General features: G+C 34.9%; 1 protein-coding gene across 3 annotated transcripts in view; it reads right to left on the bottom strand.

The window, feature by feature from the left end:
- Positions 1–17,836, bottom strand: part of TBCK (TBC1 domain containing kinase) — a 243,424-nt gene that overhangs the window by 94,092 nt on the left and 131,496 nt on the right. The window lies entirely within an intron of this gene.

Raw genomic sequence — 17,836 nt, forward strand, 5'->3', positions numbered from 1 at the left:
AGGACTATGCACAAGATGAAGGAACAGGATAAAATGCAAGAAAAACAACTAAATGAAGTGGAGATAGGCAACCTTCCAGAAAAAGAATTCAAAATAATGATAGTGAAGATGCTCCAGGACCTCAGAAAAAGAATGGAGGCAAAGATCGAAAAGATGCAAGAAATGTTTATCAAAGACCTAGAAGAATTAAAGAACAAACACCTAGAAGAATTAAAGAACAAAAAAACAGAGATGAACAATACAATAACTGAAATGAAAAATACACTAGAAGGAATCAATAGCAGAATAACTGAGGCAGAAGAACGAATAAGTGACCTGGAAGACAGAATGGTGGAATTCATTCTCACAGAACAGAATAAAGAAAAAAGAATGAAAAGAAATGAAGACAGCCAAAGAGACCTCTGGGACAACATTAAATGCACCAACATTCGCATTATAGGGGTCCCAGAAGGAGAACAGAGAGAGAAAGAACCCAAGAAAATATTTGAAGACACTATAGTCAAGAACGTCTGTAACATGGGAAAGGAAACAGCCACCCAAGTCCCGGAAGCGCAGAGAGTCCCAGGCAGGATAAACTCAAGGAGAAACACGCTGAGACACACAGTAATCAAATTGACAAAAATTAAAGACAAAGAAAAATTATTGAAAGCAACAAGGGAAAAACGACAAATAACATACAAGGGAACTCCCATAAGGTTAACAGCTGATTTCTCAGCAGAAACTCCACAAGCCAGAAGGGAGTGGCATGATAGACTTAAAGTGATGAAGAGAAGAACCTACAACTAAGATTACGTTACCCGGCAAGGATCTAATTCAGATTCAACGGAGAAATTAAAAGCTTTACAGACAAGCAAAAGCTAAGAAAATTCAGCACCAGCAAACCAGCTCTACAACAAATACTAAAGGAACTTCTCTAAGTGGGAAACACAAGAGAAGAAAAGGACCTACAAAAACAAACCCAAAACAATTAAGAAAATGGTAATAGGAACATACATAGCAATAATTACCTTAAATGGGAATGGATTAAATGCTCCAACCAAAAGACACAGGCTCACTGAATGGATACAAAAACAAGACCCATCTATATGCTGTCTACAAGAGACCCACTTCAGACCTAGGGACACATACAGACTAAAAGTGAGGGGATGGAAAAAGATATTCCATGCAAAAGGAAATCAAAAGAAAGGGGGAGTAGCAATACTCGTAACAGATAAAATAGACTTTAAAATGAAGACTGTTACAGAGATAAGGAAGGACACTACATAATGATCAAGGGATCAATCCAAGAGGATATATCAATTATAAATATATATGCACCCAACATAGGAGCACCACAATACATAACGCAACTGCTAACAGCTATAAAGGAGGAAATCAACAGTAACACAGTAATAGTGGGGGACTTTAACACCTCACTTACACCAATGGAAAGATCATCCAGACTGAAAAGTAATACGGAAACAGAAGCTTTAAATGACACAATAGACCAAACAGATTTAATTGATATTTATAGGACATTCCATCAAAAAACAGCAGATTACACTTTCTTCTCAAGTGCACACAGAACATTCTCCAGGATAGATCACATCTTGGGTCACAAATCAAGCCTCGGTAAATTTAAGAAAACTGAAATCATATCAAGCATCTTTTCTGACCACAATGCTATTAGATTAGAAATCAATTTCCAGGAAAAAAACGTGAAAAACACAAACATGCAGGCTAAACAATACGTTACTAAATAATCAAGAGATCATTGAAGAAATCAAAGAGAAAATCAAAAAGTACCTAGAGACAAATGACAATGAAAACACAATGATCCAAAACCTATGGGATGCAGCAAAAGCAGTTCTAAGAGGGAAATTTGTAGCAATACAATCCTACCTCAAGAAAAAAAAAATCAAATAAACAATATAAACTTACACCTAAAGGAACTAGAGAAAGAAGAACAAACAAAACCCAAAGTTAGTAAAAGGAAAGAAATCATAGAGATCAGAGCAGAAATAAATGAAATAGAAACAAAGAAAACAACAGCAAAGATCAATAAAACTAAAAGATGGTTCTTTGAGAAGATAAAACTGATAAACCATTAGCCAGACTCATTAAGAAAAAGAGGGAGAGGACTCAAATCAATAAAATTATAAATGAGAAAGGAAAAGTTACAATGGACACTGCAGAAAGACAAAGCATCCTAAGAGACTACTACAAACAACTCTATGACAATAAAATGGACAACCTGGAAGAAATGGACAAATTCTTAGAAAGGTATAACCTTCCAAGACTGAACCAGGAAGAAACAGATAACATGAACAGACCGACCACAAGTAATGAAATTGAAAATGTGATTAAAAATCTTCCAACATACAAAAGTCCAGGACCAGATGGCTTCACAGGTGAATTTTATCAAACATTTAGAGAAGAGCTAGCACCCATCCTTCTCAAACTCTTCCAAAAAATTGCAGAGGGAGGAACACCCCAAACTCATTCTATGAGGCCACCATCACCCTGATATCAAAACCAGAAAGAGATACAAAAAAGGAAATTACAGACCAATATCACTGATGAATATAGATGCAAAAATCCTCAACAAAATACTAACAAACAGAATCTAACAACACATTAAAAGGATCATACACCATGATCAAGTGGGATTTATCTCAGGGATGCAAGGATTCTTCAATATACTCAAATCAACCAATGTGGTACACCATACTAACAAATTGAAGAATAAAAACCATATGATCATCTCAACAGATGCAGAAAAAGTTTTGACAAAATTCAACACCCATTTTTGATAAAAACTCTCCAGAACGTGGGCACAGAGGGAACCTACCTCAACATAATAAAGGCCATATACGACAAACTCACAGCAAACATCATTCTCAATGGTGTAAAACTGCAAGCATTTCCTCTAAGATCAGGAACAAGACAAGGATGTCCACTCTCACCACTATTATTCAACATAGTTTTGGAAGTCCTAGCCATGGCAATCAGAGAAGAAAAAGAAAGAAAAGGAATACAAATTGGAAAAGAAGTAAAACTGTCACTTTTGCAGATGACATGATACTATACATAGACAAACAATGCTAGAGATGCCACCAGAAAACTACTGGAGGTAATCAATGAATTTGGTAAAGTTGCAGGATACAAAATTAACACACAGAAATCTCTTGCATTCCTATACACTAACAACAAAAGATCAGAAAGAGAAATTAAGCGAACAATCCCATTCACCACTGCAACAAAAAGAATAAAATACCTAGGAATAAACCTACCTAAGGAGGTAAAAGACCTGTACTCAGAAAACTATAAGACACAGATGAAAGAAATCAAAGGTGACACAAACAGATGGAGAGATATACCATGTTCTTGGATTGGAAGAATCAGTATTGTGAAAATGACTCTACTACCTAAAGCAATCTACAGATTCAATGGAATCCTTATCAAATTACCAATGGCATTTTTTAGAGAAGTAGAACAAAAAAAATCTTAAAATGTGTATGGAGACACAAAAGACCCTGAATAGCCATAGCAATCTTGAGGGAAAAAATGGAGCTGGAGGAATAAGACTCCTGGACTTCAGACTATACTACAAAGCTATCATAATTCAAGACAATATGGTACTGGCATAAAAACAGAAATACACATCAATGGAACAGGATAGAAAGCCCAGAGATAAACCCACACAACTATGGTCAACTAATCTATGACAAAGGAGGCAAGGATGTACAATGGAGAAAAGACAGTCTCTTCAATAAGTGGTGCTGGGAAAACTGGACAGCTACATGTACAAGAATGCAATTAGAACACTCCCTAAAACCATACACAAAAGTAAACTCAAAATGGATTAAAGACTTAAACGTAAGACTGGACACTATAAAACTTACAGGAAAACATAGGAAGAATACTCTTTGACATAAATCACAGCAAGATCTTTTTTGACTCACCTCCTAGAGAAATGGAAATAAAAACAAAAATAAACAAATGGGACCTAATGAAACTTAAAAGCGTTTGCACAGCGAAGGAAACTATAAACAAGATGAAAAGACAACCCTCAGAATGGGAGAAAATATTTGCAAATGAATCAACAGACAAAGGATTGACCTCCAAAATATATAAACAGCTCATGCAGCTCAATATTAATAAAACAAACAACCGAATCAGAAAATGGGCAGAAGATCTAAATAAACATTTCTCCAAAGAAGACATACAGATGGCCAAGAGGCACATGAAAAGATGCTCAACATCACTAATTATTAGAGAAATGCAAATTAAAACTACAACAAGGGATCACCTCACACTGGTTAGAATGGGCATCATCAGAAAATCTACAAACAACAAATGCTGGAGAGGGTGTGGAGAAAAGGGAACCCTCTTGCACTGTTGGTGGGAATATAAATTGATACACCCACTATGGAGAACAGTATGGAGGTTCCTTAAAAAACTAAAAATAGAATTACCATATGATCCAGCAATCCCACTACTGGGCATATACACAGAGAAAACCATAATTCAAAAAGACACATGCACCCCAATGTTTACTGCAGCACTATTTACAATAGCCAGGTCATGGGAGCAACCTAAATGCCCATCAACAGACGAATGGATCAAGAAGATGTGGTACATATATACAATGGAATACTATTCAGTCATAAAAAGGAAGGAAATTGGGTCATTTGTCGAGACATGGATGGACCTAGAGACTGTCATACAGACTGAAGCAAGTCAGAAAGAGAAAAGCAAATATCATATATTAACGCATATATGTGGAATGTAGAAACATAGTAGAGGTGAACCGGTTTGCAAGGCAGAAATAGAGACACAGATGTAGAGAACAACGGTACAGACACCAAGGGGGAAAAGTGGGCAGGGGTGGTGGTGGGATGCACTGGGAGATTGGGATTGACATATATACACTAATATGTATAAAATAGATAACTAATAAGAACCTGCTGTATAAAAAAAAATAAAATTCAAAAATAAAAAAAAAGAATAAAAACCACCCCCAGATATGTAGTTCTTATTATGTCACACCCAGGAATCCAAGGTTGGTTTAACAACTGAATATCAATTAATGTAATTTTCCAACTTAACATAATTAAGGAGAAACACCATATGATTATCATAATAGATGCCGAAGAAATGTGACATAATTCAATACCCATTCATTATAAACACTCTTAGCAAACAAGGAAAAGAAGTGAACTTCCTCAATTTGATAAGGGTATTATGAAAAATCTACAGCTAACATCAAACTTATTAGTGAAATATCATTTTTTTTTCTCCTAAGAATGGGAGCAAGGTAAGAATGTCTGTTTCCACCAATGTTATTCAACATGTATTGAAGGTCCTAGTCAGTGCAATAAAATAAGAAAAATAACAGAAAGGCATAAGAATTAGAAAGGAAGAAATAAAACTGTCTTTATTCTCAGACAATTGGTTGTTTATATTTAGAAAAAAAAAATCTAAGGAATCTACAGAACTATAAGAACTAGTAAGTGGATTTAGCAGATTGAAGGATACAGTGGTAGAAAAATCAATTGAATTTCTATGTACTATTGACAAATAATTGGAAAGTAAATTTTAAAATTTGATGTAAAGTAGAATCAAAAGCACAAAATATCTAAGAATAAATTTAACAAAGAATAAGCAAAATATTATACTGAAAACTACAAACATTGCTGAGGGAAATTAAAGAAGACCTAAATAAATGGAGATATACCATGTTCATGGATTGGAAGATTCGATATTGATAAATCTGCAATTCTGCCTAAATCTGATCTATAGTTTGAAGCAATTCCAATCAAACTACCATAAGTTTTGTTGTAGATTTTTTGACAGAAATTAGGAGCAGGGCACTTTAATAGGAAAAGGAGAGCCTTATCAACAAAAGGAGCTGAAATAATTGAATAAATAAATGGCACAAAAAATGGAATTCAACCTCAAACTCATACCATATAATGAAATCAATGGTATCATAGACCAAAACATAAAAATTATAATAATAAAGCTTCCAGAAGAGAACATAAGAGAGTATCTTAATGAAATTGAAGTAGGCAAACATATCTTAGAGAGGATACATTATCTGAGGAGTCTGGCTGCTAGACAAAAATCTATACATGATTTTTCAGGCTCAACCATGGGCAATTTCAAAGCCTTTACCTAGCAGGCCTCATGAGGGAACGCTGCCCTCCCCACGCCAGACTTGGTACACAGCCAACGCACTGTAGTCTCCAAAAGCTGCTGCTTTTACAGTCAGAACAATGGCTGGTAATGGGGGAGTGGTCATTGACTAGGAGGGTGGTGAGATGAGAGAATTGTCTGGGGCAATGCAAATATTCTATATCTTGATTGAGAGTGTTGGTTACATGGATGTTTATAACTGTCAAAGATGCAGAATTGTTCATTAAGCCCTGTATGTTCATCTGTAAATCTTATTTTAATTAAAAACATGTTTAAATATTGAGAGAAACATACAAAAAAAGAAAGCACAAGGTCTGTGCATCTTCTTTTCCTATAAAGTTGTGTGTGTGTGTGTGTGTCTGTGTATGTGAAATTTTCAGTTTGATCAGAATGTAGAGGCTAGATTTGGGGTTATATATTAATTGTTCAATTACACAGAATCATTTATTATACTATTAAAAATTTTAGAACATTTGAATAATTTCTTTAACATCCAAGACAATAAGGGTGATCTTCAACCAGTTAATCTACCTGTCTCAACAATGACTTCTTTTTTTTGACACAAAGAGTTTATTTATAAAAAGAAGGTGAGAAGCATTCTAGGTATTGACGGTCTATGACATGAAAACATGCCAACAATAATACAATAGAATGTTCACTGTTGAAAAGACAGAAAACTATAAGAATGCTTCTCTTACTAACAGAAAACAAGGTTAATGGAATAAACTACATACAGTATGAAGCATTCTCCAAAAGGTAAATTGTAAGGACAGTATCCCATGATATCCTCAGGTTGATAGCACCTCTATCACCATTTAATGTACTGAGATGAAGTATATTACAGCCTTCTAGAGAAACACCCAATAATCTTGAATAACTCACTGATCCACATTTTAAGATTATTTGCAATGAGTATCAAATGCAGTTCAAGGAACATACGGATAGAATGTTATTAGTAGATAAAGAGGATTCTCAAACAGAAGAAATTTGCAGTGGGAGACCAACTTACTAAGATTTTACAGGTGCTAAAGAGAGATAGCATCTGAAAGTTCTCTCGGGACTTTGTCATGTAAATTATTTTGGTAAAGATCTAAATTTCAATAGATACTACTTTACCATATTCTTGAACTTATCCCTGGCCAGCTGCTCTCTTTCTGCTACTTAGAATTATAGCATTTTAGAAGTGTTCAATCCATTTTTCACACTACACCTAGAATAATTTTTCCTAAAATATAAATCTGATGTCATTTTTCTGTTTAACACTTTCTAATTGCATATAGAATAAAATCCAAATTCCTCAGCATGTCATGCAAGGTCCTCAAAATCAGGACTCTGTCTTTTCACCGATTACTATCACCACCATCAGCAGTATTTCCCCAGCCCATCCACTCTAGTTATCTCTCATCCTACCCTCTAGTCACTCTATTAGCATCCTACTTAAATTATGATGGTCATGCAGTCACACACATCTGTGTCATCTTTATGCTGTTTTCTAAGCCTCCAATGCCTTCTTCCCATCCTCCTACAGGGCTGGTACTATGTCTTATCTTTATGGCTCTGGTGCACAGTACTGTGTCTGTCATATAATTGTGTTTATTAAACAAGTGTTGAATGAATAAACTTACCTATCCTAAGGTCTCACAGAAAGTGGTCAAAATTTCCTGACAACCAATTCATCCACTTTAGGTGCTTCTCAGCTCAAAACTACTAAAGCAAAGTTGATGAGTCTCACTGAGAAATATTATTGAATGTTTCCCAAAAGTAAGTCTACCCTTGCCTTGCCTTTTGTTCTAAATGTGGTATTTTTCATAAGCCCACATATATTGGGGTTTAGCCTTACTGACGCTATTATTAATCTATATAATATTTTTGGGGGATGTATCCTTGTTATGTGCTCCTTTTCAAATTCTTAGTTCAATTCATGCTTTAAACATCATGAAGATCACAAAAATCTCCCTGTGCTTCTGGCAGGGAGCAGGGAAAAGCAGCCATGGAAAATATGCCCAGATAATTTTGTCCTCCTTAAAAGGCCTGCCCTCAGAGGAAACTATTTCACCAGAGCCTAAGTGACCTGGGGGAAGGAAAATACCTAACTCCAGCCCCTTCAGCCTTCCTGACTCACCTAAGGGTCCATTCCCCACCCCTCTCCCCGGCAAGAGGAAGCACTTGTGAAGGTCACAGCCTGGGGCACAGGCTCAATGAAAGACTGAGACCTAATTATAGGAATATAGAACACTTCCCCTTCCCTACACATCAATAGGGCTCCTGTATAATAACAGGGGAACACAACCAAAAGAACTGCATGTCTCAGACCTTATTTAAGGAGTCTTTAGGAAAACCCAAAGATAACAGGGGAGACAAAAAAAGGATACCAGAGGAAATTTTAGTCTCTGACTAATCTTAAATTATACTTGTCTTTTTGTCACTCAAAATCCCTATCAGTGCCTCAGTTTTTCATCTAGGTGTCCCATAAACATCTTAAGCACACAGCTAGAACGTTACTATCTTTCCTAGTACCAGGCCCACTCACTCATCCCTAACTTGCCCCCACTTCCTACCTCAGTTAAGATGTATGAATACATTCAGACACCTAACATTCCACTGGATTCCAAATCCTATTGATTTTACAGAGCAATTCTGAGAGGGAAGTTGAATTTCCTCACTGAAAAATTGAAGAACTAATGCACAAGCTAGTCAGGTGACTTAATGGAACCAGGAGGTAATACTATATGTAATTAATATAATTCAAATTAGATGTGTTAGTCATAGTTACAGGGTAACATTGGATCACCTTTAAATAATTAGGCATGAATGCTCTGGGCCAGTACAGGAATGATAAACCAGTAGTAAGATTAATTATTAATTATGCACATACATACATATACATACACTTAAATATTTGTTGAATGAATGACTAACTATATTTAAAAACGCAATCTTGCTTACGCAGTCTAAGGGGAAAGGATGGTACAATGTTACTGGGCTACTACTTTAATTCACTCAGCCTTTCAAATCCATGATATGTGCATGCACTTACTGGCACATTTTACTAAGCATCTATCATCTCTCATGCTTAATGCCTACAATGAAGTGACAAAAAGTTGGAAATGCAATCAGCATTACTGATATATGGATACTTAAACTGTTTTCTATTCTTAACATAATTGTCTTTATCATTTAGCAGTTGAGTAGGTAGATACTATGATGCAAAACAGCTGGTGTTGATAATGGCACACAGATCACTTCAGAAAAAAGAACAATGCAGCAGCTTGCAAGATTTAGCACCAGATCAGCAGTAAAAATCATTTTCTCTTTTTCTTTTACACTTAATAGTGAATCCAAAACAAAACTGGAAATCTGATTTTTTTTGGCAACAGAACCTTGTGTTCAAGTTCAATAAGCATTTTTCTTATGACTGATACAGGCTTGTACTGAAGGATTGAAATGGTTTACATTTTTCAAGGTAATCCAATGTAGTTTCTTAAAATAAAAGAAAACTCTAGTTATTTCCTCTATGTTACATAACACTGACTAACTAGTCTATAAACACATTGGTATATTCTCTCTCTTCTTTTTCTCTAATCTAGTTTATTAGCTTGTTTTTTATTTTATTTGTTTTGACTCAGCACACTCACACTTGGAGGAGACATGTAGTAAGACGTTATTTTCTATTCTGTTGAAGATCACCATTTAAGATAGGCAGCACATCAGACTACAGCTGACCCCTGAACAACATGGGCTTTGAATTGCACAGGTCCACTTATACATGGATATTTTTCAATAGTAAATATCACAGTACTACACAATCCATGGTTGGTTGAATCTGTGAATGCAGAACCGCAGATACTGAAGCAACAGTGGGTATGGAGGAACCGCAAATACAGAGGAACTGGTATACAGAGGGCTGACTGTAAATTAGACCTGGATTTTCAAATGTGGGGAGGAAAGGCGCCCCTACCCCCACATCGTTCAAGGGGTTAACTGTACTTTCACTTTTGTGCAGAGATATAAGGCAAGGTAGAGGAGGGAGAAGAAATGGGACCCATGAGTATTATTATATTATTAAAATAAAAATCACATATGGAACGATGTATGTTAAATGTCATTTTAGGTATGACATATATACACATTCTGGTCCTTACATTATTATTTGCATTATCCATCAGCAGTATATACAGGGAAATTTTAAACATAACTTCTAACTTTCCAAGATTTTGAGGTTGATTACTTTTAAGATACTTTGAAAGTGTAAAATGTTCTGTTTATTTTTTTGTCTTGCAAACCTAAGGCACATATAAACACTCAATAATAAAACAAATATAAACAAATTCCATCATTGATATCTTGAAACAAAGTATGTTTAATCACTGACTGAAACTACAAGATAATTTCTGTACTACTCAAAAAAATTCAGAAAGTAGAATCCCTGTCAATCATAAAACAAACCGCTTTCCTATGGAGAAGAGCCTTGAAACCTCTGGACCAGGTTTAAGATGTGTTAGTACTCTAATCTACTGTCAACTTTCAAGGTAAGCAGAAAATTCTGATCAACCCTGACCTTATTTTTCATTATAGTTCCCAACACATGACAGACCTTTAACTTTATAAACTATTTACATACTGCAAAATTAGTGGTATGCTTCAAGAGCAACAACTAGATCAGTGTTAAAAGAATTCTTCTGGCTTCTGAGATTCAGCTCACTATTTGAATCTTTACGACTCATTCTACTGGCTTTGTGTTTTTCATAAACATTTATTTTCGGCTTGGAAGTCATGTATTCTAACATCTGCTTTCAAATTTTCTCCTTTTCCCAAAAATAATGCAGTATTTCCCCCCCAACAAGGTGATAATAACCTAATGAGATTTTTAAAATAAATTTTCATGATTTTTATTTCACTGATTATACGATCATGTTAATAAAAACACATTAACTACTCTTTCATCTATCCCTGACCAATTTTAAACTCAGAAGAATTTAATATTCCATCTAAATCTTAATGTTAACATGTAATTTGTATGGGTGTGGTGGGAAGAGGAGGACCATAGCTAAAATCTCCATATTTAATTTCCATTATGATTGTCCTTTTGTAATTCCGTGAAGATGTGCTTAGAAATATACATGCATTAACATTACGTAGCTATAAGCAGAAAATGTGAATAATTATGATTCTCAGCTTCAAGTAAAATGGTATCAAATCTTAGAGGGCTGACAATACAAAACCTTCACTGAATAACTGGGTACTACCATTGTTCTACTTTTTCACCTCGTCAGCTCTCCACAAGCCAGAAAAAAGGAATTATGGATACCTACTGGGAGCACTTACGTTAAGAATCCTTTGCTTTTTGCTCATGATAGAGCTCCTTGAAAGGAATGTTCAGAGACCAGAATGCTCCACAAATATCAATATGGCATTCGATTTTGGGACCTGATGTTCTTTTCAGGGATACTTTTTCATTCTTTCAAAAACAATGAAAAGAAAGAAAATACTTCTACAAATTTATTTTTAAAATATCCCTAACGTGGCCTATAAGATCCTCCACGACCACTTTGTCCACCTCTCCATTCTCTTTTCTAACCACTTTCCCTTTTGCACTAAGTATACCACTCCAATTCCTTTAGTTATTTGGGGGGGTTTCAAGCATTTTCTTCCCTCCATCTAGAAGATTCTCCCCTCTCTCCACTTCTCACTTTCCAATGTCAATTAATTTCAGATATTACTTTTAAGATCACTCTCTTAGAGAAGGTTCTTTACCTCCCTCAGACTTGGTAGTGTCCTGTTATAAATTCCTATTGCTTTCTGTAGCACTTATCACCATTACAACTATTTATTTAATAAAGGCGTCATTAGTAGCCTACTGGCTACAATCAGTTATACTTGGCTCAAGTGTTACAGTTTTTAAAAATCTGGGCCACTGTTTACAATTGGGAGATTACATTATATTATGAAAACCCTATTTAATTTATATTTATCACTAAATGTAAAGCAAGAAACTGTTCATTGAACCCCACCCCCATTCAAAAAAAAGAAAAAAAAGAAAAAGAACGGAAAACAGAAAACCCAGATCACTTCTCATTGACCTTCTTTCCCACTCTCCTACCACAGGGATTGTCAAAAGTACCTTAAAAGTCTCTGATTTCATAAACTAAATTGAATTTCCTCCTCACTCTCTCATTCTCATCGATTTCCAGTTCCGTCTTGGGGATAAACAGAAAACTAATAAGACATGGCTTTAAAGAGTTTGCATATTTTAGTACTATACTCTAGCTCTTAGTTTTTAATAACTTTAATAACTTTTCTCTCAGTCTCATATATTTGCCTGTTATTTGAAAAAAAATGGTTTGTATTTCTTATTATAGATCTTAGGCAACCTGGTACATAACTGTGTGGCTCAAAAAATGTATGGTTTTCATGAAATATTCCATGCTATGCTAAATAATGATAAAGACTGCATTACAAAATTGTTTTAAGTCAGAATAGATAAGTACCCTTTCCAAGCTACTTAAGATATTAATACAATATTTTTGAGGAATTAGTGAAGTGCTACATAATAGATACTACTGGTATTTTTCATGTATGTGTTGAAAATGAATTCTATTGTAAAGTATGTAGGTAATATTGAGATAACACCTTAAATTTTTATTTAAAATGTTTTCTTTTAATTAAGCTTCTGTAATAAAACATACATCACACAACTAAGATGTTTCAGCCAACTGTTGATTTCTTCCTGCAAAATGGATTTACTTTTCATATGCTCAAGTCCCTTCAATATACTCAGTATTTCCTTCAAAAATAGTTTATATGTACGCATTTTTTTCTTTTAACAGTAAAGTAACTATTTTAATCTCTGAGAATAAATTAAGCGTTCTTCCATACAGATTTCCCAATTTCTTTGTATAGGTTCTCTAAGAAAAACTTCTTTCCTACTTCGAAAAATTCCTATCTTTGAAGATGTTCAGAGGTATAAAGATATGCATTCTAAGAATTTATTTCAACCATAATAACATAAATATGTTGAATTAATTTTCAACTGTACAAAGAAAATACACCAACAAAACAAAAAAGCATTTAAACATCTCAGCCATTACAAATCCACTGTAAAATTATTACCATTTTGGTTTTATTTAGATTATCATACTCATCTTGAATACTGCTTGGATGTATCGTCAAAAAAAAATTTTTTTTTAAGTCAGCCAGATGGGCACTATAGCAGAATAATATCAGAGAGCAGGCTGAAGGCTGACGGACCTCATCCTATAGTTGGGCTTACAGGGTGGTAACCTTGGAAACTGTGGCCAACATCCAGTGTTGGATGGCGCTATGAAAAACCCAGTATTTCTTCCAAAATACCCTACCACTATTTTGAGATTGTATGAGAAATGCCAAATAGACTGCTCTCATGGTTATTTCCTTTAGTACTAAAATAACACACATACCAATACATGTCAAGAACTTTCAGCAAAATTTTCTAGCACCACTTGTACTTCCTTGGAATGTGACATCACACTATACCATTTACTAAAGGGAACTGAAGTTGGAAGCAGTTTTTGGCAAAAATAATAATGCCTTTCTGCTGTGTTCTCTCTTCAAGAACTAAAGGGTTAGTATGACGTTAAGAAAAGGAGGAAGAAAGGAGAGGGAACTTACAAAGATTGAATGTTACACATTCTTTGCATGTTTAAAATATTACATGCTACATGTACTTTAAAAAATAGTTATGCATATTTGGTACCAGGTTTTGTGTCAGGTACATTATGCATATTATCTTTCATGCTCACCCTAACACTAAAGCAGATATTTTTATCTGCACTTTACTGAAACTTTCATAATGTATAGGATTCTCTTTCCAGCGAGGTTAACAACTTGTCCAGGTTCACACAGCTACTATATGCCAGAGCTGGGAGGTAAACTCATATCTATTTCACTCTACAGATCACTCTTTTCAGTGGCAGAACCATACTGAAAGTTTCCCAATTCACACAGGTAGTGAGTGGTGCAATTAGGACTCAAACCCATATGTCTTGACTCCAAAGACTGTGCTCTCTATCTACTATACTGTGTTGTCTCTGAGCAATGAAAAGAGATATTCTTCTTAGTCATAATATACATACATATATATACATTGAAGGCTTACTTGACTTCTTAGGTAATTCTCCATTGCTTTTGCTAATAAGGAAATCTATATGATTGATATCTACCTCAATAATATATAGAAAAAGCCAAATGGGGTGATTGCTTCATTTATTCTACCAATAGGAAAGCAGTCATGATAGAAAGGAAAAAGTGAGGAAAATCATAATAATGATGATGATGGTAATAACATTAATAATAATAATCACTTACATAGCACTTGCTCTTTGCCAGGCACTGCTCTAAGTTGTTTAGTTGTACTGATTTATTTAGCACAACAATCCTATTAGGTAGGTACAATTATCATTTTCATATAAGCAGGGTTAAGGAAACAGATACAAAGAGGTTAAGTCATGTCCCTAAGGTCACACAACTGTAAGGGGTAGAGCTAGGATCTAAAACCCAGGTGACCTGGCTCCACATTCCATGCTCTTAACCACTAGCCTATTGGGACCCTCTTTGTAGAAAGAAACAACTAGAAAGGGACAACTTAAAAAAAAAAAAGCGAGGTTATTTTGTTTACAAGGTTACCAACTGGATGGTGATTCCATCATATTACTGTCAACAGATGTTCTGAACAGTGAATTTGCTAATCTGCTTCAGCAAAGAATTTAGTTAAATTTGTTCTGATTGCTTACTTATGCTTTTAAACTCAGTTAAGTGGGGACTTCAGTAAAGCACAATATATTTAATAAATTCAAATTAATGTTTAATCCTAACCTATCTTTATCTACAAAGTCTATCTCAAGAATTAAGGTGAAATATAGAGTTAACCTATCTCTTCTCATTTTGTAGACTTAAAAAATGGTTTTTTCTTTCTTTCAAACATGTTCCAAGCTTATGTCACATAATATTTTGCTTAGAAAAGGGGCAATCAGTGTGTTTGTGTGTATATTAATCTGGATTCACTTTTTAGGACTTCCCATGACCACTTCCCAGTTCCTTCAAGCATTAAGTACAGTTAGTGGGTTCAATGTGATGAAAAAAGACATCTATTAGATCTAATTAGAAAAGACAACTCAAATAAGTGCAACGTGATTAAAAATAAAAGGAAACACAGGTGTACTTAAAGGCAAAGTTTACATTGAACCCCTCCACCCTTCTTTTTTTTTTTTTTTTTATAAATTTATTTATTTATTTATTTATTTATTGACTGCATTGGGTCTTCATTGCTGTGCGCGGGCTTTCTCTAGTTGCATTGAGCGGGGTCTACTCTTTGTTGCGGTGCGCTGGCTTCTCATTGCAGTGGCTTCTCTTGTTGTGGAGCACAGGCTCTAGGCGTGCGGGCTTCAGTAGTTGTGGCACGTGGGCTCAGTAGTTGTGGCTCACAGGCTCTAGAGCGCAGGCTCAGTAGTTGTGGCACACGGGCTTAGTTGCTCCGCGGCATGTGGGATCTTCCTGGACCAGGGCTTGAACCCGTGTCCCCTGCACTGGCAGACGAATTCTTAACCACTGCGCCACCAGGGAAGTCCTTCTTTTTTTTTAAGTCACATTTTTCTTATAAACTTTTTTTCTTCCCCAACTGGAATCATATAGTGACCAAGCAAATGAAGAGCCAGAATAATGGCAGTGAGGATCAATGCAATTCACATTGATAGAAGGCATCCTACTTTCAAAAGTAAGTAGTGTTTACCTTTTCAATGAGTCAGTTCTAACAAACATATACTCTTACTTTCTGATTTCAGAAATAATGACTTTAATGTACAAGCAGAATTACCACTAATCTGCTTATACAATATGAAAACAGATTCCTTCACCAGTGTACAACTGGAATATTTATGCACAAAATTGGAAAGGTATTAAATTTACTTTACTTGAAAATGCACAATCATCATTCCTAACATATATTTTTTAGACCTGACCAGAAAAATTCTTTTAATTCTAATCAATCATCCTCTGCTTACTTTGGCAATTTAGAAACAACAGGAAAATATCTGCACGGTACAGACAGTATTTGTAGTTTGCGAAACTAGCTTTTTTGTAACTGTTCAGCACCAATAGGAAAAAAAGAGAGAGAACTTGATTTTCATAAAGAATCTCCCAGAAAAAAAAACATAAGAACTAAACTACTATTTGTTGATACAAGAAATAATTAACTTTAATTAAAGTTTGATAAGTTAGAAAGCTGATGGTGAATACTTTTAATTTGTGGGGAAAGGGGAAGTAGAAGTTTTAAAATAAATCCAATAATTTTTGTTATTATTTTCCCAAAAAGGATGAAGATTTTCAACAACAGGAAGATCATCCACTAAAAATAAAAACTGGGGTAGGCAGCAGGTTTCTTTTCTTTTTTTTTTTTTTTTTTTTAGTTTTTCCTCCAGCCTTATTGAGGTATAACTGACATAAAGAATTGTACATATTTAAAGTGTACAACAGGATGATTTGATATGCATATACTTTGTGGAATTATTATCACAATCACATTACCTAATACAGCTATCACCTCACATAGTTACTATTTTTGTTTTGTGGTGAGAATGCTTAAGATTTACTATCTTAGCAAATTTCAAGCATACAATACAGTATTATTAACTATTGTCACCATGTTGTCTTTTAGATCCTCAGAACTTATTCATCTTATAACTGAAAGCTTGTATCCCTTTGAAGGTTTATTGTAGTGTAAGTCCTCACAGTTGGCTTTTGTTTTTTTTTGAATTTTTGAATTTTATTTTATTTAGTTTCTATACAGCAGGTTCTTATTAGTTACCTATTTTATACATATCAGTGTATACATGTCAATCCCAATCTCCCAATTCATCCCACCACCACCACCACCTCCCCGCCACTTTCCCCCCTTGGTGTCCATACGTTTGTTCTCTATATCTGTGTCTCTATTTCTAGGCAGCAGGTTTCTTATTTCTTTTGAGAGTACTTATTAAATATATAGTGTTAAGGTACCTTTCTTTTATTCTTTGATTTTTAGACAAATTTATCTCTTGGATAATTTTAAGTGTGTTTATTTTCAGCAATCACTTGTGGCTGCCTGAAAATATGGAGAACAGCAATAAACACATAGAAGGGTTGGAGCCAATGAAATGCTATTTGAAGAAAGCAGAATTTTTCTACTTGAAAAACATTTTGGTTTCCACAAAAATGTAGTTTAGTTTTTTCTTCCACAGATTGTTATATCCTATGTAACCATATTACTTTCATCTTTTCAGCGACAGCATCAAAGCTTAAACCATAGTTACATTCAATATTTCTACACTTAAGCATTCAACTCCCAAATTTACAAGCTCCTCACTTATGAATACAATATATAGCTTGACTTACTATCCTGCATTGTATAACATGGAATTTCCCTGGAGTGTGACTTGCTCTCCCAAGAGGACAGGGTTTCTCCTTTCCTCAAACTGTCAAACTGTTAGCAAGCAGCTATGGATAGGAGAGAGCAAAGTTCAAGTGGCCTTTATTTACTCTCTATCAGTTGGAGATAAATAGGCCTATCCTAAGCAAGGCAAATGTGTCACCCCGCCCGCCCCCACCGCACTGTCCTTTACCTTTTTGATGGCATCACTGACATGAA

The sequence above is a fragment of the Eschrichtius robustus genome, chromosome 4 (assembly GCF_028021215.1).
Source record: "Eschrichtius robustus isolate mEscRob2 chromosome 4, mEscRob2.pri, whole genome shotgun sequence".
Classification (NCBI taxonomy): Eukaryota; Metazoa; Chordata; class Mammalia; order Artiodactyla; family Eschrichtiidae; genus Eschrichtius; species Eschrichtius robustus.